Genomic DNA, 26,994 nt, shown 5'->3' with positions numbered 1-26,994 from the left:
GTATGATCTTGAATAAAGTGCTTACTGTCTTTCTAGTTTACTTACCAATGAAGTAAAGAGATAATAGCAATAATGCTCAGTTCATATGGTATGGCCTGGTATGAAGGAGTTCACACCTTTAACATATTTAGAACAATGGAAACTTATCTAGCTTGTAGCAAGAGTAATATAAAAAATATTCTAGTTATCTCCTTCATCCTTTATTTACTACTTTTCTTCATTTCTGAGGTATGCAGTCTAGAACAACGTATTTAAATTTTCTGAGCTAAATTTTCTGAGCGCTAATAAATGTCTACTACCGTCCAGCTGGTTTGTGTATTAAATAAGGAAATATTTTAAATTATGCTTCAAAATGATATAGAAAAGTGTTTCTTATATAATGATCATCAATAGTTTTCAAGTTGATTTTCAAAACTCTGGGGGATTATGATGCTGTGGGAAATCATACATTGCGAAACCATTTTAAAAGTTGTCTTAAAATGACTACAGATTGCCCTGTGCATATAATTTTCCTCCTCCAAGTTCATTCTTTTTCTGATTCTGCTGTGTGCCTGAGAAAGCTGGTATCTACAGAGTACATCAGTCTGTACCCCTGTCCTGAGCTTCCTGCTGAGTTCGGCATAAACAATTGACATCTGTTGAACACTGAAAGTCTTTCAAGGGTCAGCTGAGAGTTACCTTGAGTAGAGTGTTTGCCTAGTATGTGTATGGCCCTAGCTCCTAACCCAAGCATCATTTAAAAAATCAAAGGTGAAGGAACTCATCCTGTGTATTGTCTAACTGCTGTCAGTCTCTGCCAGGCCACAGAGCCTGTGTGTGTTATTTGTGGACTGAAGGGCATAGCCCTCTACAAACAGGCCTTAGTGTCTTGGTCTTGAAACCTGCTTCTTCTGTCTCAGACTGACCCACTGTTGCTACTTCTTTCACAGTGAACACCTGTGAAACCTGAGGAACAGCCGCAGACCATACTGGGCATGCAACATTCTGAGATGAGGAATTACTGGTTAGAAGAGCCTGGACTCTGTTCTAATCCCTTCTAGGGCTTCAGGGTCTGACAATGCTTTATCCCAGTAGGTTGCACAGCCCTAGAATGACATGTAGGCTGCTTTCCAGAGTCCCTTGGCTAAGGTACAAACAGGATGCATGCAGACGAGGCTCCAAATTCTCAGGACAATTTTCTTGATCCTGTGGCAATTAGCTCCTCAAGAGTCCTAGGTTTCTATTTTCCCTTGTTGCATAGATGTTAATAATGCGTACACTTCATGTGTCTTGGGTGCATAGGTGCCGTGTCTCACTAGACTGAGATAATTTTTTAACCAGTGCATGGTTAAGCTGCTTCCTAAAACTTAACAGGTAGCAAAGGCTTCCAGATTTCACCAGCCCAGTGAACTTCACTATCGTTATTAGTTTCTCTGATTTATTCTAGTAAATGCCACCTTTGTTAAATTACCTTGAATTACCCAGTTTTGGTATACCATCTAGATCCTCACTGACACTTCCATGCAACTTTCTGTAAATAATCATCTAAAGTAGGTGAAATGTTAGGTATTTCAGAGAGATGAATTTTATGGTTGTTAACATGCTTCAGGATGTTGTAGATGGTAGTTGAAATGCTTGTTTTATGTGTAACTATTTTGAAGATGTGAAAGTAACTGTCACCCTAGTAATAGAAACTTTAAAAAACTGCTACAGAGTAGAGTGCCTTTTGGAAACATAAGGTCAGATTAGCATTCATTTGGATTTCACAAGGTAACTGAACATAGATTTGAATTGTAAAGTAGCTGTAATTATCTTTTTAACAGTCACAGTAACTCTTCTTGGCAACTTGAACTGTAATTATAGACATTGTGTTCAGAACAACCTTCAATGGTTTTGACAGGTTAGGAGATAAAAAGATACACAAGGACTTCCTGTTGTTAGTCTTACTTTTTCTTTCTTCACATCTCTTTATATCTGAAACTATGACTCAACTGGGATTTACACTTCATTGTACATAACATATTGTTCTCTTCAGAGGAATAAAGAAATGATGCCCCCTCAGAACAAGGTTGATTTTTAGTGCTAGGATGTAGTATCCTTCATCTGATGATGCTAATCTCTCTAAAAAATAGGATGTGCTAAGACATTGTGAGTTTGGATGGGACAAATAAATAATAATACAAAATAGTCATCGTCAAAATAAAATAATTTGTAAAATAAGATACAACCAACACTTAGAGTGACAGAACACATCATAAAACTCAGGAAAAAATTATTTAGCAGAAATTAAAATGATATTTCTGCTTGGAGTGACATTTTGGGAGTTTATAATATGTGGAAATTGTTCAGAGTAATTCTTTGTTATTTAAGTATGTCTACCTCAATCAGAGCATACTTGAAAAAATCATAAACCAAGGAAAAATTATTCATTGTTTCTAGTTTTCAAATTCCCAACTTGTCTTATACATTATTTTTTAGTTAATACAGTTGCTTCCTGGCTTATCTCTACCAATTGGATTAATAAATTCTTGTATGTACATGAATATCAAGAAAAGGCCTTGCTTCCTTTCCGTGGAAAAAAGCAAAGATTAATGAAACAGAAATACTTTCATAAACTATTTTGACCAGAGGTATAAGTATTCTTATTGAAATTTTCTGAGTTTTTGGGCAATGATACAGATATGCCAAGGAACTACAGAGAGATCTGTTTTCAAAAACTGAGTAAAAATAATGAGAAAATTGATTAACATTTTAAGGTGAAAGTTGAAGAAATGTTTATGACTTTTCAGATGATTATTTAAAATTAATCCATTTTCTCAATTATATGCAACATAATGTCATGAAATACATGCTTATCATCTGATCCACTTTCACATGTGGGGAACCTGAAAGTTAAAAATCAATTAAACAAACAACCCAGGTTCTATACAGTCTGCTGGGTTACAATTCAGTCAGTGGGCATTTGTGGGAGAGGAGGGTTCGTTTCAGTCAATCCATGACTTTTCCAAACTACATAAGAAGGTTATATCATGAATACTTCCTTTCATTCCTGCCCCCCTCTTTCTTTCAAGTTTGTGTGTAACTGTGGGTGTCATTAACTAGTGTGCTACTAAATTTTTTATCTTAAAGGAATTATATGATAATTCTACTTTGAGTTATAGTTTTATTTTTTCTCAATGAAGTACAAAATAGTTTATATGCATTATAATATTTCATCTTTCAGTACTAGTTTTTTAAAATAATGAAGAAAATTGAAAGATTAACTCACGTATCAAACTTTCAAAACTTATCTTTCCCATTTGCAGCCTAAGGGATAAGAAAAATCAATAATGTTTTAGTTTTCATTTGAATGCATATGGTTTTATTGTGTCTTTAACATTGTAGATATATGCGTTCATAACTTTTTTCTTAATAAAGATACATTTTAAAATATAGTCCAGAGCACATACAGACACACAGCAGCCTGAAACCAAACAACACTGATAAGAATATAAAAGTTTTGAAAGTAACTGTTGTGCACATAAGTATAGATTGGATTTTACTATGGAAATCTAATATTCCTCCGGAGTTAAAAGCTTCAAGAGCAACCTGATATAAGTGAATATATATATATATATATATATATATATATATATATATATTTCCTTTGAGAGGCATATAACAGTTTTCTAATGAGCTTGGTTGCAATATTATATCTGAGAGACACAAAACAACTTCACTAAAATATCTATTCCATCATATATTTGAGACACACCACAATAAGATGGAGTAGTTCAGCAGAGGTCACTTTGGTATAAAATTTGATTGTATGCTACTGATTTTCTGTAACCACAAGAAGGTCACAATTCACCCTTCAGACACACAACAGGACAATATACAGTTACCATTGGTAAACACTGTAAATCCTAATTATTTTCCATTGTAAAGCAAAGCAAGCTGCCTTTCTGCTTGATGTAATGCCATGGATACTTTGCTCAACTGACTTGGCAGAAGGCAGAACTTTAGCAAAAGAAAATGAAATTTATAAATTTTGTATGTCTGTAAATGAGCAGAGGTAACAGTATATCTGGTAATGAAAACAAATTCTTGCTAATATTTCTAAGCTAATTTTTGAATTTGGTCAACAGTTTTGTTTTATAATCTGGGAAGTAGATTCTCAATAATTAGATATATAAGAACATTCTTGTATAAAGAGTGTAATTATGGAGTTTTCATTGGGAATTCTGATGATGAATTGAAGTGGGCTTTGATGATATCTACCAGTTACTATTTTAAAAGACTATTTTAATGTAAGGAAAATAACCTGATTTGGCTTCTGGAGGCAGGAACTTGAGTGGGTAAAATTAGTCGACAAAACAATTACACAAGCCATACAATGTTGGATAAATGATGAAATATTTCTTTAGCAGTGATTGAAGATGCAAATATGGTTTAAAATGTACCGAGTGAAAATAGAAAGGAAAACGGAAGTAAGATATGGCACAGGCTGCATCTGTAATCCCTGCATTCTGGAAGAAGGAGGAAGGAAAGTCTCAAGTCGAAGCCCATCCAGGGATATTTACCAAGAACCTGTCTTGAAATAAAACTATTTTTAAAAGCCTGGGAATGTAGCTCGATGCAGAGGTCTTGGATTCATTTGTCATGCAGAGTGGCAGAGAGATAGAGATGCAGCCAGACAGATAGAGACAGAAATACAGAGAGATAAATATGGTATAAGTGCAGTACACCATTTTCAAAAAGACACCTAATGAAAGACACTCATACTTGTGAGAGTTTTGCCTGTATATAATAAATCCTTCTGCAGTTTGAATCTGAGATGACTTGTTATTCATCTCATGCAACAAACTAAAGAATGGGTCATTATGACAATTACATGTTTAAGGGGACAGAAATTTCCCTTCTCTCTCAAAATGCTCACTTTCAAAACAGTTGAGACCTTATCTAAAAAGTATAATTACTCTGCCAAACAGATTTCTTTGGAACAATCATATGGTGAAGGCACTTGCATCAGAGCATCCTTAGGATGCCATGGAGATGAGTAAAGATCCAGAATCCCATTCCGACAGGACAGTCTCTGGATGTTTCAGCAGGGCTGCCCAGTGTCAGCAAGCATATGAATAACATTTCAGGCAAACCAGTAGTACGCCTGCTTACATAGCATAGTTCAGTGAATGCACCAAACTAGGTGTCTTAATCACATTCCTGTTGTTGGATACAGTATGTGACACTCACAATTCAAAGCAGAAAAGGTGTTTCTTGGCTCTTGGTTTGACTCCAGGGTCTGGTTGGCTCCAATGCATAAACAGGATGGCAGAGGGACTTGGAAGAGAAAGAACTGGTCACTCCATGGCAGCCAGGAAACAGAGAATAAAGAGCAGAGCCACCGAGGGGGTATCACCTTGCAGGTCACACCTCAGTGCCTCTTGAATCAGACCCTACTTCTAAACCAGACGGTGGGAGCTAACTTGTCCCTGAGTGTTCTAGTTGGGAGTGAAAGCTGAAATAAACCTAGGGCTGCTGATTTCTTTGATCTATGCTTGAGCACAACTAATCATTGTCCTTTGGAACTGTGTGAGAAGCCCAATGATTATGAGATTTTCAGATGCCAACATTGTTTCTGTTGTTGCTATGTTTCTGTTGTTACTGTACTATTACATAGTATAATCTGTTGATAACTGCCTTTTCTAATTTCTTATCCTAAATGAATTCACTGTAGGAAAAGGACTTATTGCACCTCCTGAATTTTACTGATGATCTCGAGCCAAGATTGTTATTCCTACTCCTAGTGCACTGGTGGCAACAGTCACAAATTGTATATTCTCATTGCAACAGGTAACAGAAGACTTAGGTTGTGTGGTTGTTTAGTGTTTTCACCTGTCTCAAGGCATGTCTGATCTCTGATCTTTGAGTCTCCAGGAGTGATCCATGGGTAATTCTGCTTTCTTTTGCAGAGGTGATAATATTCACTACAAAAGTCTTTGGATGATAAAATTTATAGTTTATTCTTTGGTTCTTTATAATTTCACCTAGTGTGACATTTGGCCCTAGTGAATTCTGATATTCAAGTTCTACCATATGATACATTTAATAGTTCTCAGTTGTTCTACTTGAAATTCCTTTGCCTCATGACAGCTAAGATGGAACAAAGAATTGTGAACTCTGAAACTTTTGAAATTTGTGTCCTTATAAATGAGAAAAAAGGCCTTGAGTATGTGTGATTATTTAAAGCTTCTGGCTTCAGAATAACACTTATCTCAGTGTCTCTTTTCCTTGGAATTCCCCTTGAGGTGTCCTCATCCAAATTGAAAGCCTATATTTAATCATCCCTGCCTGACTTGTAGAGGCTCCTCTTATGCCCAACTTGGTGAGTGAATGAGTATGTTAGGCACAGTTACTTACAGAGGAGTCGGTGATTCACAAACCACAGCACTGCCAAATTGATCAGCTAAGTCACTGGTCTTAGAGATCACTAATTTACACAGCAAAAATGGGACCAACAGCAAAAAGAATCCTTCAGAAGCTGCATGTACTCCACTCCCATTCAGATCTCAGGAAATTCCACTAGTGTCAAAAACTTCTGTCTAGCTATGGTGACAGATGACCTGGTTGTGCTGTAGTCTAACATGGTCTCAGCATCTGTAAAGGGCTTAACAGACAGATAAACAGTCATGTTGCAAGATAGAGTATCTTTGGCCATGATTTAGAGGACAGTTCATACTATACCTGTCTTTACCTTTCAAGGTATTACCTATCTTCTCCCTTATGTGAGGCAACAATTGAGTATTGAAATTACCGAATTACTGCCTGTGTCAAGCAAAATCTGTATCTGTTGTGAGCCCAACCTTATTCTAACCTTATTTTAGATGTTTATAGACGTGAGAAAGTTGCACAAGATCCCTGATATCATTGATCATTGAACTAGAGAACAAAGAATAAAAGCTTATGGAAAAGAAGATTGCAAAAACTAAGGAATGTTACAGCGAAAAATAAAGCAATATGGCTTGGGAGACACAGACTAGATAATCAAATAGAACTTGCAGAGAAATAAGAAGTAACAGAACTCTAGGGATTATATGACTGTATGTTGAAATGAAATTAAACAGCAAAAACAAAAGCTTGGGTTAGGAAGCAGTCAGATGATGTGTGATGCAGAAGTGGATAGAGGAGTGTGCATAAAACAGTGTTGGAGGAAGAGGAGATTAGGTCAAAGCACTCAGCAAGCAGCCAGTCACAGAGATATTCCGGCCATAATAAAGCATTTGGTTCTGAGTTTCCTACAAAGGAAAAGATTTGGAAGATTTCAAGCAGAGATGTGTCATAATCTGATTTCTATTTTTCAAAGGGTCACTCTGGGCAGTCCTGGAATTCTACATGTAAAGAGATAGCAGGGCAGTAAAACCAAACACAGAGATCAATTATATAGCTATTTCTGAAATCTATCTGAGAAATGGCGACATATGGTGAGAAGGGATAACTAAGGGATGTGTTTTTGAGGTCGAGTCCTTATGGGTAATTAAAGGATTGATGCCAGTGCATGAGAGAAAAGGATGAGTCTAAAGTTTGGTTGGGACAAATAGATAAATGATAGGCTTGTGTACAGAGATAGAAGAGATTAGGAAGATGACAGCTTGGGCAGGGTAGACAAAAGATGTTTGTTCTATTTCATTTGCTAAATTTGAGGCTTCCTGTAGAACTTCTGTTCAGTTGAGATATCAAAAAGATAGGCTAACTTATGAATCTGAATTTAGAAAAGAGATTTAGTTTGAAGACATAAAATAATGTTAGATTTCAAAAAATAATACTAGATTTCAGTCTGGATGTTGTAGGTATCTTTGCCCAGGATAGTTTCAAGCATAAGATGAAGTTGAACCCTAAAGAGGACAGAGAAAATGATTGAGAACATATAAATGACAAAAAACTTTATAATTTTAGATTGGTTTGCTATAAGGAGGGCAGGGCATTGGGATAATTTCTGAAGAAGTTGCAATGTGGTAAAGGAAATTTTACTGAGAAGGAGAATAAACTGAAAAGCAAATCAAAACATTATGATGCTGAGAGTGGTAATGTTTTGCACACATGGTTTCTAGTTCTTGTGCCTTCTCCTAAAAAATGTCTTTGGTGCTTGAATTCTAAGCGATGAAGAAGATGACCTAAATGAATAATGGAGAGAAAAATCAAATGCTTTGCTCCTTAGTTCAATTCTTGTTTCTTAATCTGAGAAAAAACAGAAAACATAACAAGGAAAGGGACTTTTCAGATTTTTTTTTGTACTTTTCTAAATTTTCAGAGTAGGAAAGGATACATGGACTGAATGGAGAGGCTGTGCTCATTGATTTCCCTTTGCTCATGTTGTATTTTGCTAAATAATTTCAACGATATGGAACACAATCTTATAAGAAGCTATGCATCTGAATGAACACACATTTGACCATTTACTTGGCAATATACCTTACTTTATTATATACAGTTAATTACACTTGCAAGTAACAGGGTTTGAAAACTTTGTTTTTAGTTTCTTGAAATTTATGCGTACACATGCTTATGGCAATTTGTAGCTTGTCTCACAAGCAAAAGTGTTGGTGTAAAATGCATCTGTGGAAAAAATGACAAGAATGAAACTGCTGTATAATCAAGAATGCCTGGGGGGAAATAGGATCTTGTAGAGATAATTGCTGAGCATAACCTCTTAGGTCTCATTTATTCATTTCCCAGGAAATTCATAAGTGCCTTTAAAAGGGTAGAAAACACAGCTGAGGGTAGAGAAACAAAGCAAGTCTCAAATTTAAAGTGTGACGTGTAAAAATGAACAAACTCCTTTAGCTTTCTGCCTTGTCAAACAATGATCACATTGATCTTGACCCCCTTCACCGGTCTCCTGTGACTGCAACAGTTCTGTGAGTACCTCATTAGCTCAATAGAGCTGAAAATGGCATGCCGCTGCATTTGCAATACCTTCAAAGGAGCTACTCACCTTTATGGTGTGCTTGATGGATTCATTTGAATAATGAAACTGCTCTACTACACATAAAAATCATGTTTTTGCAATGTGGAGAACCACCTGGATAGCACTCTTTGAAGGAGCAGCAATTATCTCCATTTTGGCTAAACCTAACCCTATTTCCAAGTACTGATATGTACAGAGCTGGCTAGGACTTTTTCTCATTCCTTCAACTGGCTTTAAGCAATGCAAATTGGTGCAGCTAAGGTGCGGAAGTGTAGTCTTTAAAACAAGTGCAGATCCGTGTTGACCAGTCCTGTAGATCCCAAAAGATATGTGAGCCTGGAGGGAGGGAAAGCCATGCTCCATGCTGTTGGATGAGATTGATCCTGGAGAAAGAGGCCATGACATCTTAGGGCATAAAAAACTATATATCAAAGCTGAAGCTCTGTCCCAAAACATTAGATACTGCCTTGAATTGCTTTATGCAGATTACTTTTCTGTCTGTCTGTCTGTCTGTCTGTCTGTCTCTCTCTCTCTCTCTCTCTCTCTCTCTCTCTCTCTCTATATATATATATATATATATATATATATACATATATATATATTTCAGAGGTGATTTCAGGCCTCCTACCTAGCCCAGCTCATGGCAGCCATGTACTTCCCATTGCAACTACAGTCACTCATCCCTGAGACACTCTCCTCTTAATGAATTAATAAAGCCTGGGTTCTGTACTGGATTGTGGCATTTTGTTCCAGTTAGTCATCACCTTAGCTGGATTTAGGACCCCCTTGGCTCCCTACAACTGCAAATAGGCCTCAGTGTCTTTATTCTTGCCATAGAATGCACTAGAAGTTGTATATTAGAATGAACTTCTTGGAATTTCAATAACTTTTCTTTTGGAATTACAAATTTAAACTTCCCAGACTGTGATGAGGTTCCTGAAGGGCTTTTTATATTGCAATATTTTTAATCTCATTAAACTATTACTAATTTTTCCAATCTATAATTGCCTAATGAAATCAAGATAGCAATTTTCACCTGGCGAAATATTGAAGGACATAGTGTATCAGATTCTGAAGAATGGTAAATAAACATAGTTTTAAATTATGAATCTATAAACTTCTAGATAGAAGAAAAAGTAGAAATGAATTTGAAAAAGCATTTGAAAATGTGAAATTTTATGATTTCACAAGTGTTACAGCCTTCTTACTTATATGATTAAATTTTCTGTTTTTGTTCACTAGCTATATTCATTATGATGTTAATGTCACTGATATTCTGTTTATCAATTATCATGCGAATACCAACAGATTTACTGACTATAATGAATATTCAAAATTCATGATGATTGCTTAAAAAGCAAGTAATCATTCAGATTAATACATATATTTATGTCCCTGTAAGAGGAAAGAGGAAAGTACAATGATGATTAGATAAAAGAGCAATCATCACCATAACACATGGAAATTGTAATTTTATAAGAATTATAAACACAAAGACATAAAGGCAAAATGCAGTAAAAATATCAAGAATGGTAGATGAAAATTAATTAATATACAAATACTCAACCTCTCTTGACTTGGGAAGTAAAAATAAAAGTGGAATATTATCAGTGAAAAGGACCCCAGAGAATGTAAGATAAATGTACTATTTCAGCAATGTCCTGACATCAAACTTTAGTGTTACAACTACCCATTTGCTAAGCTTAAAGAATCTCTGTATCACTATAAACCTTTCCTGTTAGAGTTCTGAGTACTAAAATTTAGTGTCAAGATTTAGAGCAACTGGTATGCTTTTTACTGCCAAATATTTCTTAAGAAGAAGGAAAGGTTATCTGCAAGACATTTGTTACTTGTTCTTAAGTAGATATCCATCACACTGGTTAGTTACTTCACTGCCCATTGATGAAAAAGTAGAGACAGGATATTTACATTTGAGTTACCTTATTGCTCCAGTGATATAATTCTGTAGTTACATTTTGCGATGCTAGGAAATTTGGCAATGTTCTTGACCATGATAAAGTTGAGATGAGCTGAGTTTTGACATTCTGTCTAAAGCTGAAAACCATCTAGTGATGTATGGAGATATATAGATAAATGGCTTATTTGGGTTTTACTTAGTCACACAGGTTAAACTGACCACATGACCAGTGTGATATAAAAGATGCCACTAGAGAATTTTTGTCAACACCCATGAAATTAAGATTTGTAACACTTTCTTTTTAGTTCATAAAGAAAAGATAAAGAACAAAGTTACAGCTGAGAAGAATTCTGGGAAGCTAAATAGGTAACATTCTTTGTTCCCCAAATGTATGTCTGTGCTTGCTCTTTGTAGATGATACATTTCCTTTGCATTTACTTAAGTCTTTTGTGAGTGTACTCTGATCAGTCCCAATGAACACTTTCCATTACTAAACACTGTGTACTTGATTCAATTACACTTTCATGTAGTTCTTATTATTGGTTGGTGAATGTATTGGATACAGTGCTTCTGAATGTTATAGTTAACATCCAGAATGACTTGGCAATCTCTCAGGAACTCAGAGGCAAATTTTTTGGAAGGTGCTTGGATCTTCATGACACTATAGTTGACTTGTTAGAAAGTAGAGTATGGATAGAAGAGGTGGACTACTGGTGGCATCAAATGGAAGGCTATATCTCCCTCCTCAACTTCTCTTTCGGTCTCAGTTTCCTAGTCACTGTGATTTAAGTGGTCTTCAATGTGAGGCTTTTTGCACCTTGTCACTTCTGTCTTGGAGTCATAAATGGAAGAACTAAAACATCTGAAACTGTGAGCCAAAATAAATCTTTAAATTGTGAGTGCTGGGTATTTTGTTCATTGAGAAGAAAGTTTTGTACCAGAGAAGTGGTGCCATTGCTGTGGCTGACCCTAACCATGTGGTTTAGAAATCTTTAGAACTAGCTGCAGGGAGGAGTTTGCCAAGTGATTTGAAGACATCATCTAAAGAAGCCCTGGAGTCCTGAAAGCTGACCTCGGTGAGAGGTTATGATCAGAGCTCAGAAGACAAGAATGCTGATAGGAATGTAGACAGTAAAACAGTCTCGGGTAGATACAATTGGGAATGAGGACTCCATTAACTGTTGGACACTGGAACATATGTGCTATGCTCTTGGCAGAATATTGTCTAAATTTTTGATCATGTTCTGAGACTTTGCAGGAGAATGACTGGACTAATATTTTGTGGAGGAAATTGCAAGGTAGCTCTGTGTTCAGGCTGTGGCCTCATCATTTTTGATGGCTTTTAGCTAGATCTATATTGTGACTCAATGTCAAACAGCACAGCTTTATGATTTAGAAAGTTTTGAGTTTGGCCAGAAAATAAGTGTCTACAAAGTTGGTGGTATGGATAGCGTTGTGCCTGAAAATATTACAAAGAAGCCACATACTTTGAATCAGGTTAATAGTAAGGCTGACTTAAGGGCATCTAAGCAATCAGCAAGATCCTACTCTTTATTCAATAAGATCTAAAAATGAAATGCTTTGAAATATTTTTAGTTAGACAAGAGACTCAATATCATGCTCAAGAATGGATACCTAGGGAATTGGTACCCTGGTATTTAGTTCAGAGTCCTCCAGTACTCAGGAAGTCAGAAGTCTCTGCAGTCATGCTCTAAGGGGACTTAATTATTGCTTGAGCTAGTGTCAGACTCTGGCATCAAATTCTTCCCCACATAGGTAAGATTTTTCTAAGAAAGCAGAATGAGAAAATTCTAAAGATCAAGGAGGCTTTTACCAGATTTCATAGGAAGGTGTGAGAGACCAGGCAGTGTATTGCAGAGAGCACAGTGTGTCAAGCTGCTAGAGGAAAGCTGAAATGTAGTGGAGACCTGAGTGTCTTGGTTGCTTTTCTCTCAATTGCTGGGACAAAATACCTGAGAGCCAAAATTAAGGAAGGAAAGGTTTAGTTAGCTTAATGTTTGTGGAGGTTTCAGTCCATAATCGGCTGACTCCAAGAAAAGGTGACGTGACACAAGGGCAACAGTTGAGGCGGCAACCAGCAAAAGCAGCCAGAGGGAAAGGTGGGAAGAATAAGCCACTTTACCTCCCTTATATTGTATGCAGGTAACCCCCCATCCCCAGGGCAGATATAACATCACAAAATCTCTGTGTCCTCCTCTTACACAGAGTTTAATGGTCTTGGCACCCTACTGAGTCTCTTGGTTAAACTTCTGAACTTCTCAATTTGACCAATATATCAACCATCAGACAGAGCAAGTTGGAGAAGTCAGGAATATGGAACATGAGAGGAAAGTTGCATGTGGTGAGCAAAGCCAATGCAAAAGACAGGTCACTGCAACTGGAAATTTAAACAGGTGCCAAATCCTTTGTAATTCACAATCTTATCACAGCTTCTCAGAGTTCTGGACATGAAACTGTGGGTTTTAATATGTGCCTTTGGGTTTCAATTTTGTTTTGTTCCAATTTCTTTGTCTATGTAATCCCCCACTTTGGAGTGGGAATGTTTCCCTGTGCTAATACATGTCAAATGTTTAGATTTCTTTCTGATTTTTACAGGAGCTGACAGATAAGAATTTGCCTTTGGACTTAAACATTTCGGCAAAACTGGCAGTATTAAGATTTTGCAACACTTGAGATGGACTAACTGTACTTTCCACAAGAAGATACACCTGAGTTCTTCATTGGTCAGGAAAATATTTGTGTCAAAAAAACCCCAATACTCTCATGCCCCTCACTAAGAAATTGCTGATACACTGGTACAATAATTCTAAATAAAATATTATTGTATAAGTGATTTTCATATTAGTGAATATACACTGAAGCCTAAACTTACTAGGCAACAAGCCCTGTAGGTTAAATTCTACTGGAACTGAGGATCTAGCTGAGTGGCATAATGTCTGCCTGGCAAGCATGAGGTCTTGAGTTCAGTTCCTGGTACCTCCTCCCCCTATTATATTGGCAAGTGCTCCGTCAGTTTTGGATGTCACTGGTTTGACTCATTTGTTGTTCTTTTTCCAGGAGAAATTTTTTTTTATTGGTAGCAGGAATTGGACTCATGACCACGTGCTTGCAAGGCAGGCGCTTATGCCTCTGAGCTAAATCCCCAGGCCCCTGCCATGAGAATTCATTGAATACTTTATTTACTCCCAGCCATAAACTGTAACTCGATCTCATTATTTTTTGCTTACTCAAGATATTTGTTCTTCCGATCATTGCTTCTTTCTTAATTTAAAAAATTTTTAAAGCATATTTGCATTTTCAGAATGCATTACACAGAAACTACATATTTATAGAATACTTATAGTATTTGTGCACTTTTATAGGATATAGGCTCAGATCTCCATATAGGTATACAAAATGTATAATCCGAATGGGGTAATTGATACATAAGTCCATCAGTTATGTATCATTTCTTTGTGTAAGTCGTGTGCTTTCACATAATTATTTATTTCACAATTGTTACAGATTTACAGACCAATGACAAAGAGACTAAAAGGAGTCCCACAGTCATTTTACCTCCTATTTTTTATTCATGATGATTAATTATGATTTTTTTTGGTACTTAGAAATAAAACTAGGACCTTTGCACTGGGTTACAATCCAACTCTCTTAAATTTTATTTAGAAATAATCTTGCCAATTTGCACATAGACTCACATTTACAATTTTGTTGCCTCAGTCTCCTTCAGTCCTAGGGGCCACATTCCTTTCATTAGTATTATTTTCTTTTGGGTACTGGGAATCGAACTCATGACCTTGCACTTGCCAGGCAGACACTTATGCACTGAGCTAAGTCCCAGCCAAATTCTATTAGTATTGTTTGATATTATGGTGCATATTTCTCACAGTTATGAATCTGTATTAATACTATTATCTATAATCCAAACTTTATCCAGATTAAATTAGTTTCTGCCTAATGTGCTTCTCCTATCTTAAAATCATATCTAGAGCACACATTAAGTTTATTATGTCTTTTTCAGCTCCTTTTGGCTGTGACAGATTTTTAGGCTTTATTTGCATTAATTAGTCATTTTGAGGCCTGAGTAAGTTATGTTGCAATAGTTAGAGATTGGCTGATGTTCCTCTCAAAATTAACCTCATTTTATATGTATTTGGGGGCAAGATCAGAGAGGTAAAATGTCAGTTTTATCGTGCTGTATAAAGGTTATAGTCTATGGATATGACTTATCATTGTTGATGTTAACTTTGATAATCTGGCAGAGGGAATGTTTTTCAGGTAACATTAAAATTACTTTTACCACTTTCATGGCTGAGCTTTTTGGAAGGCTAGGATTAAGGGAACTCCACTTAGGAACTGAGAATTAAGCTTTAGATCCTTGAGGCCACAGTATATAAATAAATGATTTGAAGTTCTTTTTGTGATTTTCTATTTTGATTGTATTGAGTTTTAAAAACGCATTTTAAATAATTTCCACTCTGAAAGAGACACTGTGGTAACTACTATTAGGTGGGGTTGTCTGTGGTTAAGCGCTATGTTGCTGAAATTGTTCTGCTTTGACCTGTATTGTTATGTTATGTCCTCTTTTATCTCAATCTCCCCCTTTTTAAAAAAAAATATTTATTTTTATTATTTTTTTAATTAAGCAAAAAATAAAAAAATTAGGATATATTATAGTAACTTTTTTGATTTCTATTAACTTGATTTGAAGCCTTGTATTGCTCCCACCATCTTGTTTTGACTGATTTTACTCTGTTCTGTTCTGTTGACAGTATCAAGTTTGAGAGTATAGACAACTACTTGAACGCAGTAAGATTCGCAAGGCCCATTCTGGTTTGACTATTATCTTCTTTTGAAGTCCTGTAATGTCTCCAATGTTTAGGTTTTATTGGTCTAGTTTTGTACTGTTTTGTTCAATTTTATTATGCCTGATGATGTAGGTGGTTCTTTTTGAGGTAGCGGGAGGCATTGTGGTGACCATTGTTGATTACCTTATATTCTGTTTTTGCATCACGTACTATGTCCATCCTTTGTTTTGACTGACTGCTTTGTTTTGTCATATTTGGTTTTGTTCTCTTCCAAAAAAAAAAAAAAGTAATAAGAACTGTGGGAGTGATAAAACCTAAAACGTGTAGATGTTGTAAAAAAGAGAGGAAGGGAAAGTGCTCTAAAGGATACAACCCCAAGTGTGTTTAGGTGTGTAGGATAGATGACCATATTACTGAGTTTTGTTGGATCATTGAACACAATTGTTTGTGGTCTCACTGTTTGAATGTTCACTTTGTATGCTTTGATCCTGTAACCTGAACAGCTATTTCTAGGATGACAATGTGTAATTTATTGACTGGTGATTTCTTGCTGTTTTTTTTTTTTTTTTGAAGTTCTGTATTACTTATACCCTTATATGGCTTTGTTTTATTTTTTCTTTAAATAAAATTTAAAAAAAATAATTTCCATTCTTTTAAATATGAAAAAAAAACTGAGGACTGATTCTCAGTCTGTCACTGTTTTATTTTGAAACAATGACTTGTTACGTAGCCCAGGTTAGCCCTGGACTTAGGATCCTACTGTTTTCCGTCTCCCATATGCTGGGATTACAAGCATGTCTCACTGTGTCTCTTTATTATTTTTAATTGAACATTAATGTAATTCAATTTTATGTATTTTTCACCTTATTAATTATACATGTGGTAAAATAAGAATATATTATATATATATATATATAAAATTACATCAGGGCCAGGGATTTAGCTCAGTAACAAAAGTGCTTGCCTGGCAAATGTGAGGTCATAAGTTGGATTCCCGACCAAAAATAAATAAATGAATAAGTAATTTCATCAGTTCATCCATCCTCAACTATTCCCTTTCAGTTAACCTTGACCTACCCTCAAATAGTTCTGTGTTGCCTCCTGAGCAGTCTAGGTGCTTTTAGCAGTCTTCTCAAGTCTTGACTCCTCTCCTTATGACACTACCGTCCTTCATGTCACTTACGCATACTCATTATGTTTGATGAGTATGTTTGATGTTCCCATAGAGTTCCTAATATTAATGTTAACAAATACAGCTGCGACCGATGCCATCAGGTGTACCCTGAACACAGCCGATTTGTGCAGGAACTCAGAAGAAAAGTCCAAACATGTGCACTAGGACTCTGGAGTTGGAATGATATAATTATCTGTTCTACAATTTTGGTTAGATAAATTTGAATCACTTTATTCAACATTTTTGAATTGAAGTTTCTCCACTCACAAAACAAAAATAATAATGACATAATCTATGGAAGTCATGTAACAGGTAAGGGTATGTCTACATATACTGTGTGCACATTTAACAATAATGTGTACATTCTTTATACACTAAATGTCAAAAATTTGTTGTTGAAATACATTAAATAACAGAAAAAATATTAGAAATGAATTATTAGAGTGCTTTTAGTATATGTGTGGAAAGATAAGAGAAAGTGTTTCAAAAAAAGCCACACTTGCTAAATTTCTCATGCTAAGTCAAGGGTATATAGAATGACTCATTCACTCATTTATTTGTGAAGATTAAATACACAAACTTTAAAGAATGCTTGGAAATACTGCAAATTAGCCATTAACTTTAATAAGAGTTAGATTATATGCCTATAAAAACTCTGGAGAACATAAAAACTGAAAAGTTTTGATTTAAGGAAATATGCGTATTTTTATAAGGCAAGATGAGAAAGGTAATACCAAATAAATTATTTATAAAAACAAATGAAATACTGAAATAAATTTTTATAATAAAGAAATTTAATTATATCATCATTTATACTTTGTCTAATACCATATGACTAGTAAACTTTATAAATATAAGTGGATATACAACACATTTTCTCAAAGGATTTAAAGTGCTTCACATGACAAGCTAACATATAAAATTTAATTTTCTTAGTTCTTAAATCTGAAAACTATAAAGATTGCATCTATGAAGGCATCTGTTCTCTCCAAAATGGCAGTACATTTTATGTATACTATTTATTTGTGATATTTATATTTGGAACATAAGAAAATATTGTTTTGGAATTCTTTTAGGTTTTAGGATGTAATTAGAAGAGGAGGAAATAGTACTTAAATAGTGTTGTATACAAGCTGTAAGAAAATGTTGATATTACTTCAATAACATATTGAAGTTGTGAAGCATAAAGTAAGTCACTTATTGAAATTTCTCTTTTGCCCTTGAAAATTGATAGACTTTATATACTTGCTAAATTTAAGATAATATTACTTCATAACAATTATGTATATTGGCATTATGATCCCAAAAAACCTATTACATGAAGCCTATGAAAACTTAAGGGAAAGAGAAATGAAATTTAAAAAGTAGCACTAAGCTTTTAGTTGATAAAACTGTGTATCCTCAATATGCAAAGAAGTTGTAACACTTGGTATGATATTTTTGGAGATAACACCTTTAAAGTGGCAATTAAGATTAAAGTATGTTGGAAGAAAGTGACTAATCCAACAGGACCTGTGTCTTCGTATGAAGAGGAAGAGACCACAGCGATCACTTGCTCTTCACGCAGGAACAGAGCAAATACCTTATAAAGACGCCAAGGAAAAGCGACTGGCTATAACTAAGGCAAAGATGAGATCACCTGCGGGCGGGTGTGTTACAGATGCGGAAGGGGAAGCTCTATGTGCATTCTACAAGGTAAAACCCCAGACTTGGCAAATATGCTATTTCTAAGTGAAGAAGTTGATATATAAGAAGATAGAAAAGTTAAATTGAGTTTAATTAAGAAACGTGTCGATTAAGTCTTAATGCCAGTGTCTTTAATTAGCTGTTCTGTAGTGTTCATTAATATAGCCGGAGGATGTGAAGGAACCAGGCATAGTTTCCAGAATGAAGGCATTTAAAAGTAGCTGGACTGCATTTATACAAAATATGGTTCACTCTAATTTGCTTCAGAAAAGCATCTGTGTATACATTTGTGTATAAGAATATATGTTCTATATTTTTATAGCTCGGACAAATTTTCAATTTGACAATACATTTTTAACAGAACAAAAATGTCTATTTTATGTTTTATGTAATAGAATGTAAACACAGCTATGTGTAAAATTGTTATTTAGGAGCATTAAGATATTGCTTGACAATTGACAAAACTAATTAATTTTAAATGTTGCTAAAATGGTTAAAATATGCGTTGAGGTTTCCAGCCTAAACAAACACAGTCTAGAATGACAGAATTCTAGACGAATTGTGTATACGAAAATGTAGATCAAGAAAGTATATGGTAGCTATAATACTTCAGTGTTACGCTTCATAATTAAAATGTATTTCATGCACATAGTTCTAATTGTTTACCTGTTCATGGAAAATAAAGAGAAACAGTACATTATGTCTCATTTTAGTAAATTAGAAGAGGTCATACTAAGGTGGATTTTGAGAGCAAGTGAAGACTTTGTTGCATATTCATTCTCAGCAATTCTGTTGCTGCAGGGATTTTTTTTTTTACTTTTATTAGCATATATTTTCAGTAAACGGTGATTCCATTCAGTGTACGGGATTATACACAATTCATTTCATTTCTTTTCTTTTGATCCCATTCCTCCACCCTTTTTCTTTTCTTTCAGAACCAAATTGATTTATTTTATAAAGATCATATAAAGTTAATTATCATATATACAAATTGAAAACAAAACTATCAATAAATCACAGTATTTGCTTGAGTCTATCAATTACTAAAATTGAGATCATCAGAAGCTCCTCTGTAACTCATGACCTTCAATAGTTTTGATTTTTTATGTATCAAATTTTTTACATGACTAATTTTTACTGAAAATATTAAAAGTGATATTTTACTGAAAATATTAAAAAGTCAACCTCAAATGTCATAGCTATTAATATATTATCATGTTTTTATTTTTACACATTCCAAAATGTATCTTACTTCACCTTTTCTTGCTAATAACATGTTTGTCTACTGAAAAATCAGAGTTTTGCTACATTTTCTTCAGAACATTTACCACTTCGCATTTTGATTGTAGATTTTTTTGTGTAAAATTTCTGGACTGCTAGAATAGGGTTATAAAAATTAAGAAATTGTTCATTGCTATCTGCAAAATATCATGTCATATTAGTGAAGATACATGCTCATCCTAATTTTGTTCGGGGTGAGCAATTTAAAATCTAGAAAATGACACATTTATTTGTTAGCACAAATTTTTGAAAATAGGTTGATGGAAATAAGATGTTAGGTGGAATAATTACATATTATAAAGGTTTTTTCAATTGTTTGTACAATTTTGGATGTTTTACATCTGAGGGTGTGGAAGATGGACAATAGAGGCATACATCCATGAGATGAGGACAAGAATTAATGCACTTGATTATGGTGATCTGCTTAAGCAGCATATTTCAAAACGTTTTTGGAAGATTAATATACCAGTGGTTAAATATGGAAAGTAAGAGAGAAAAGTACAGCTCCAGTAAAATGTCCAAAACATTAGAGAAATGCACACAGATAACTTCAGTTGCAAAACACTAAGAAAACAAATTTTCGTTGCCTAAATTTATATACTATAAACAAGGGACAGGAGAAGTGTAAATGAATTTGAAGTTTTGATCAGAAGTAAGAGAATGACACTTTTATCAAAAATAAGTTAGATATATAGAGAGAAAATTAATAAGTTTCTTTTGAGTGTGCAGAGTATTAAATAGATGTGAAATATTAGGAACTAACATACATATAGAACTTACTGTCTGCTATACGTATTTCCCAGCACTTTACATGTAGTTATTCATTCAATACCAAGTAACAATATTTATATCCATATGTAAATTATACATTACTATATATATATAGTAATGTATATATATATAGTATAGTAATGTATATATATATAATGTATATTTATATATAGTATAGTAATGTATATATATATAGTAAAATATATATATAGTAAATATATATATATATATATATATATTTACTTTTCTAATATATTCTAGTGTTCAAGTAATATTTTTGACAACTGTCAATGTGGTTTTTAGCTGCAATATTTAATACTTGATCATCAGAATTTATGATGTTGACTGAGATTTTCTTTGGGAAATGTGTAATGGTAGTTTTTAAGTAACTTTCTTAATTTTAGTTAGGGTCTGGCACAGACCAAACTACCTCATTTTGCTAGACACATATTTATATTAGAACCCATATAAAGCATTAAAATCCTGGCAACAGAAAAGCTAGAAAATTTTAAATTATTTCAAGCACTGGCATTAAAATGACAAAATGTTTACCCTGCATGTTGAAGCCACACAATTTAATCCTTAAAATAAACCAGAGACCAGTGATAGCTCATACATCTACATACTCATGCTGTAATGCAATGTGTGAAATGACTCAATATTTGCTTTGTTATAGTAAGTGTTAATTTGAGTAATCTTATCTCATAATTACATCAAAATTTAATACATGATAGGAATTCTTGCCATTTCTCTGAATGTTTTCAGCTGATTCCAGTAAGGATAGCAAAATTCCACCCTTAATTGAAAATTGTTTTAAGAATTTCTCTTAGAAGAAAATGAGGAAAAGCAAAAGCTACACATTGTGTCCCACGATGAGCTTCCTCTTTATTTTGGAGACATACACCTGGAGATGGAGACCTCTATAAAACAGTCTTTAAAATTCACAGCCATACCTGGCAACTGTGTAATCTCAATATTAAAAAAAAAAGACATGAATTTACCTAAGAGTCTATCAAGAGATGAACAGGCAAAAAAAAAAAGTATCTAAGAATATTATTTTAACACAAAAATTCAAAATCCTATCATTTGTAGCAAAAATTGATGGAACTGGAGATACATTCAAAATTTAAGCCAGATACAGAAAGACAATTACCACGTGTAAATACTAAATAAGTTTATTTAAAAGTAGTATAGTATTGTGATTATTAGAGGTTGGGAAAGTCATGAAATCAGGGACAATAGAGAAGTTTGTATGAGTCCAAAAATATCTTATTGTGACTAAGACAATAAGCTTCTGCCACAAAGAAAATGAAATCATGTTCTTATTTTATAACTCATTATAACAGAATTTGGTAAGACATTTGACCTTAATTCATTACTGTTCCAGTTTTTGATGACTGTGGGATCTTCATAGACGTATACTGGAGATAAATGTTTCTAGAATTATTGAATTATACTGTAAAAATATTTGATGCATTTACTTTTTTTTATTTTTAGGAAAACATGAAACTGGAAATTATCTTGGTAATCAAAGTAACCCAGATTGAGAAAGAGAAATATCAGCTGGGGAGATAGCTCCGTGGCCCAGTGCTTGCTAGCAAGACAAATACTTTGTATTTTCTTTCATATATGGAGTCTAAAACAGAGAGAAGACATAAAAGTAGAAAGGATATTATTAGAATAGAGAAAGGGAATGGGTGGGTAGGGAATGAGGCGGGAATAGGGGAACTGAAAGTAATCAGAGAGTTATTTGTATGTATAAATATATCAAATTGAAGCACATTATTCTGTACAATTAATATGCACAAATAAAATAGTATCTTATTTATTTTTTAAAAATGCATAAAGAATAAAGATGATTCAGAATTTCAAAACATATTTATTTCCTATTATCTTGTTTTGAAGCCCTGTATCACACCACTGTTTTGTATTGACAGGTTTTATTTTGTTCTATTTTGTATGATTTTATTATGTCTGATGGTCTGAGCAGCTATTTTGAAGATAGCAAGAGGCATTATAATGGCTATTGTTGATTTCCTATTTTCTTATTTTGAAGTGCTGTATCATTTTCATTGCTTCACTTTGATTGGCTTTATTGTTTCATTTTATTTGATTTTATTCTCTTTAAAATTAAAAACTTAAAAACTTTCAAAACTAAATAATAGATTAACAATGGTTAATATAATGCATATTGTTATCTTCAAAATAGTGGCTCAGATTATAAAATATAGGTGTGGAAAAATAAATGAAAGCACAAATTGTTCCTTTTGATGAGCTAACAGAGACTAATAGTATAATGATATGTATAATCTTTTCTTCTTTCTTCCTTCCTTCCTTTCTTTTTTTCTTTTCTATTTTCTCCCATTCCAGTTATTCTTTTCTTTTGAGTAGTTTCTTCCCTTTTACTTTCACTATATATGTTGTATATTTTGGATCTTATTTACTTTTTCAGTGTTTTATTCTAAGGGGACATTATGATGTTTACACATGCAGATCTGAGTTATTCATTTATGAGTATGGTCCCAAGTTGCATCCAATTATATACAAAAGCCTCAAGTTCATCCTTCTTTATAGCTGAGTCATACTGCATTGCATAAAAATATCATTTTTTAAAAAATCCATTTTGTGTTTGATGGACATTTGGATTGTTTTGAAGGTTTAGCTATTAGGCATTGTGCTGCTATAAACATGAGTGCACTTATATTACTGTGACATGATGTTTTCAGTTTTTCTGGGAAAATACCCAGAAGTGGAATAGCTAGATCAAATGGAGCTCCCAAACCTAGTTTCTTGAGGAACCTCTGCGCTGATTTCCATAGTTGTACCAGTCCACTCTCCCCACAACAATGAGGAAGGGATCCTTTTCCCCACAGGCCCTCCATGATGCTAGTCATTCTTTCTGGAGTGAGAGGTAATCTCAGGCTTGTTTTAATTTGCATTTCTCAAATGACTTCTGATGTTTAACATTCTCAGTACTTTAAAAGTGGACAAGCAAAAATCTTAACTCTTCAGTACCGGGAATTCTGAGCCTGATAACTCCTCTACAGAAAATCCATTAACATAAAAGTGGAAGCACATTTGAGGGTTTACAATATTGACCAGTTATTTCACATGCGCACTTTCTTAGAATTTTTCTCTTAATGTAGATATCCTACCATTATGGCCCAGCACTTTACTGAAAAGGAAGACATACAGTTTTCTTGGGTGTGAATTCAAATTGAATCCTATTGAACTAGAAAGGCATACCAGATTGTTTCGTTTTCTTGGTGGTAATTCATATAATCTCACTGTTAAGAAGCATGCTAGCCATATAAATAAAATTTTCTAAAACATTTTATTGCACTGAGAACTCCTCTCATCCTATTGTTCATTTTATAGTTGTAGAATCTAGAAAGGGTAGGGGAAAGATATTGCTGCAGGCAGCTGAGTTAGTTAAAAATTTTATATGCAACGAGACAGGGCCTGGTCCTCAATGGAGCCAGTGCAGACACCTGGCAATTACAGGGGAGACTGACATCTCTTGTTGTGTGTCAGGCCTCAAGACAAAAGGCCAAGCAAATGCACTCATATCCTGGGATTGATACCCTAAATAATTCTCAGACCCCTAGGGAAAAGCCACAGCTCTGTAAGGATGTCTGCTTTCAGGGGCTGAGGATCTAGCTCAGCTGCATAAGCGCCAGCCTTGCAAGCAGGCAGTTGTGAGTTTGATCCCTGGTACTGATAAAATGAGGGGGGGGGGGAGAAGAATGTCTGCTTTCTAAGTGACTCTTTTCCCTATTTGTTCCTAATGTAATCAATTTTACCTGAACTATTGATTTCATTGGCTAACGATAGTTATGTCCCACCTTATGCTCACCTGCTTTGTGAGTTCCCAGTCTTCCCCCTCCTTAAACCCATGGTTTTACTCCATAAAAGTCCCTGGAAAAGACAGAGTCCTTGGCAACCTGCTCAGGATCCCTTCTGTCACTCTTCAGACAGAAGCTTTCTTTCTCTCAGTAAATATATTCTATTATTCACCTCCATTGTTCCTAGAATTCATTCTGCAGTTTTAGAGAACACAAACTCATGGACATAGTAGGTTGGGCGTTTCATTCCCTGATGTCAATATGAATCATTCAGGTAGCACCTGAATTAGCACCCAGCTGTCCTAAATTCCTATTGAGTAGCCTCTAAAATTTTATTTTGCTTCACACAAACAAACAAAAAATCAACAGATAAATCCATGAAAACAAACATAGGAATTTAAAAATCCTGTCTGTCACTATGGCAACTTAAATGAGTACATTCACAATTACTTATCATATTTATATTTCTCTGTAACTGAATTCTGTAGGAAATTTGACCTGAGTTCATTCCTGTTCCAAGTTTGATGGCTGTGAGATGCTCACAGATACATTCTGAAGATAAATAATTATAAAATGATTGATATATACTATGAAAATGTTAAGAGTACTTGCCTATCTTTCTGAGATTTGAATAAGATTTAGAGTTGAGGAGATATGCCAGTTTTTTAAACTTCATAGTACCAAATAAGAAAAATGCCTTGAGGAAAGGATGTTTAGCCTGCATAATACTTATTACAACCATTTGGACTTTATCAGAATGTTTGAGATTCCCTCTCCAACCGTTCTTAAATGGAAGTATCTTGAAATTATACCATATCATAAATTAGTAATTAATTAAATTAAGTACATATAGTTCATTTGCATAACCATCTGCTATGTTTGCATAAAGAGAGCACAGTATACATAACTTACTTAATGAAAAGTAAGGTACAGTACTTACAAATAGCTGCTTCTATGAAGGTTTGCCTAGCACTCGAATAGTGCTTATGTTTGAAACACCATATTTGTGATTTAACTTCTCTCTCTAGCCAATATGATTTTTGCATATGGTAGATCTTTATTTTTCCTTATAAGCAGCTAGTATATCTTGGTCATAGCTACCATTTTTGCTTGAAATTGAAGCACATTACAATTCTCAGCTCATCTTATTAAATGGCAGCATGTGATGGTTATCTGCTACAGGCAATATAGCTTTAGATAGGTTAAAGTTGTGCAAGTTTCAAGTAGACATTTAGTTTTAGGGATAGTGGGGAGAAACATGTGACAGAAATATACATTTTATAAATGGTATTTAAGCCTTCTGATTATTTAGAGAATAATCAGAATTTAAATAAGTTTAAAACTTATGAATTGTGGTTTCAGATTTTAATATTTAGAAACAGTAAAACTGTGCAAAACAAGTGGAGAATGAGAAGTCGTGCTGTATACAACTTCTTCCTATGGATATGACTAAATTCTTAGCAGCAAAGTGTAGGAAGTCTAGAAAGGAAGAGAATGATAAACAGGCTGAGCTATTGCTGAAAGATCAAATAATATTCAAACTCAAATCAACCTTTGGGCTTTTCAATATGAATGGCAACTTTGCTATATGTTTGTAACACATAATAATTACATTCATCTTGGGGAACTGGTACAGAAACATATCATATGCTAAGCATTGTTACTTCCCTTTCTCTAGCCTTCTCTTTGTAGGAGGAGTGGTGTAAGTGACCTCTACTTACAATGGGTTTAACAGAAGAAAGAAATTGGAGAAAATGCATGCAGATATCACTTTTAAGAAGTTTGCTAAAGAAACAGAGCAATTTGCTAGTAGTAGAGATTGAAATAAACCAAAAGGGAAAATACACCAAAATGTAATAACAGAGGCATGGATGCATATGAATGTTTGTATCATACATAAGTTCAAAGTATCTTAAGAATAAAGTTTTTTTTTGGTTAAAATTGACGTAAGTTCAACTAAAAAGAAGAAAGCAGTCCACTGATACAAAAATAAGCAGAAAAGAAAAGATGGAAAGCAGTCATTGAGAACACTGGGATAATGGAATAGGGAAACACAGGAAATGCTCAGAAAGCATTAAACTCACTTGAGAGCACTTATATTGATTCCTGATAATTGATACTGACTATTGAATAGAATCAGCACTTTAATTTTTTTTTCCCTTGAGATACACTTGGTTATGGAGTTCTTTGCCTAAGGGTGGTTTACTGTTGGATTTAGCAAGGGTCATGTTTGAGCCCAATGTGTATGTAGACAAGAGAAAGGGGATGATGGTGACATGTGAAAAAGATTGCAAAGCTTTCTCAAGGAAGGTGGGAGCCCATCGAGAATAATTAATATAAATCAAGAAATTGGAGGTACTCTACATTCTTGTGGAGTGAAAGTTTTGTCAGCAAATGGAAATGCAATAATTAAGTGTAAAATAGGGGGTGATAGTTGGGTACTTAAAGGTACCAAAATAAAAATGTTTAAGTTACTATTAATTAGGGTAGCTAAGAAAGAAAAGAAGACTTGATAGTTGGGGGTTAGGAAATAAAAAAAAAAAAGAGGGTCAGAGACTACAATTGAAAGA

This window comes from Cavia porcellus, unplaced genomic scaffold (assembly GCF_034190915.1).
Source record: "Cavia porcellus strain 051 isolate PalLab524CR breed Dunkin Hartley unplaced genomic scaffold, mCavPor4.1 scaffold_30, whole genome shotgun sequence".
Taxonomy (NCBI): Eukaryota; Metazoa; Chordata; class Mammalia; order Rodentia; family Caviidae; genus Cavia; species Cavia porcellus.
The sequence above is the reverse complement of the archived record's forward strand: the minus strand, read 5'-3'. Positions refer to the sequence as shown.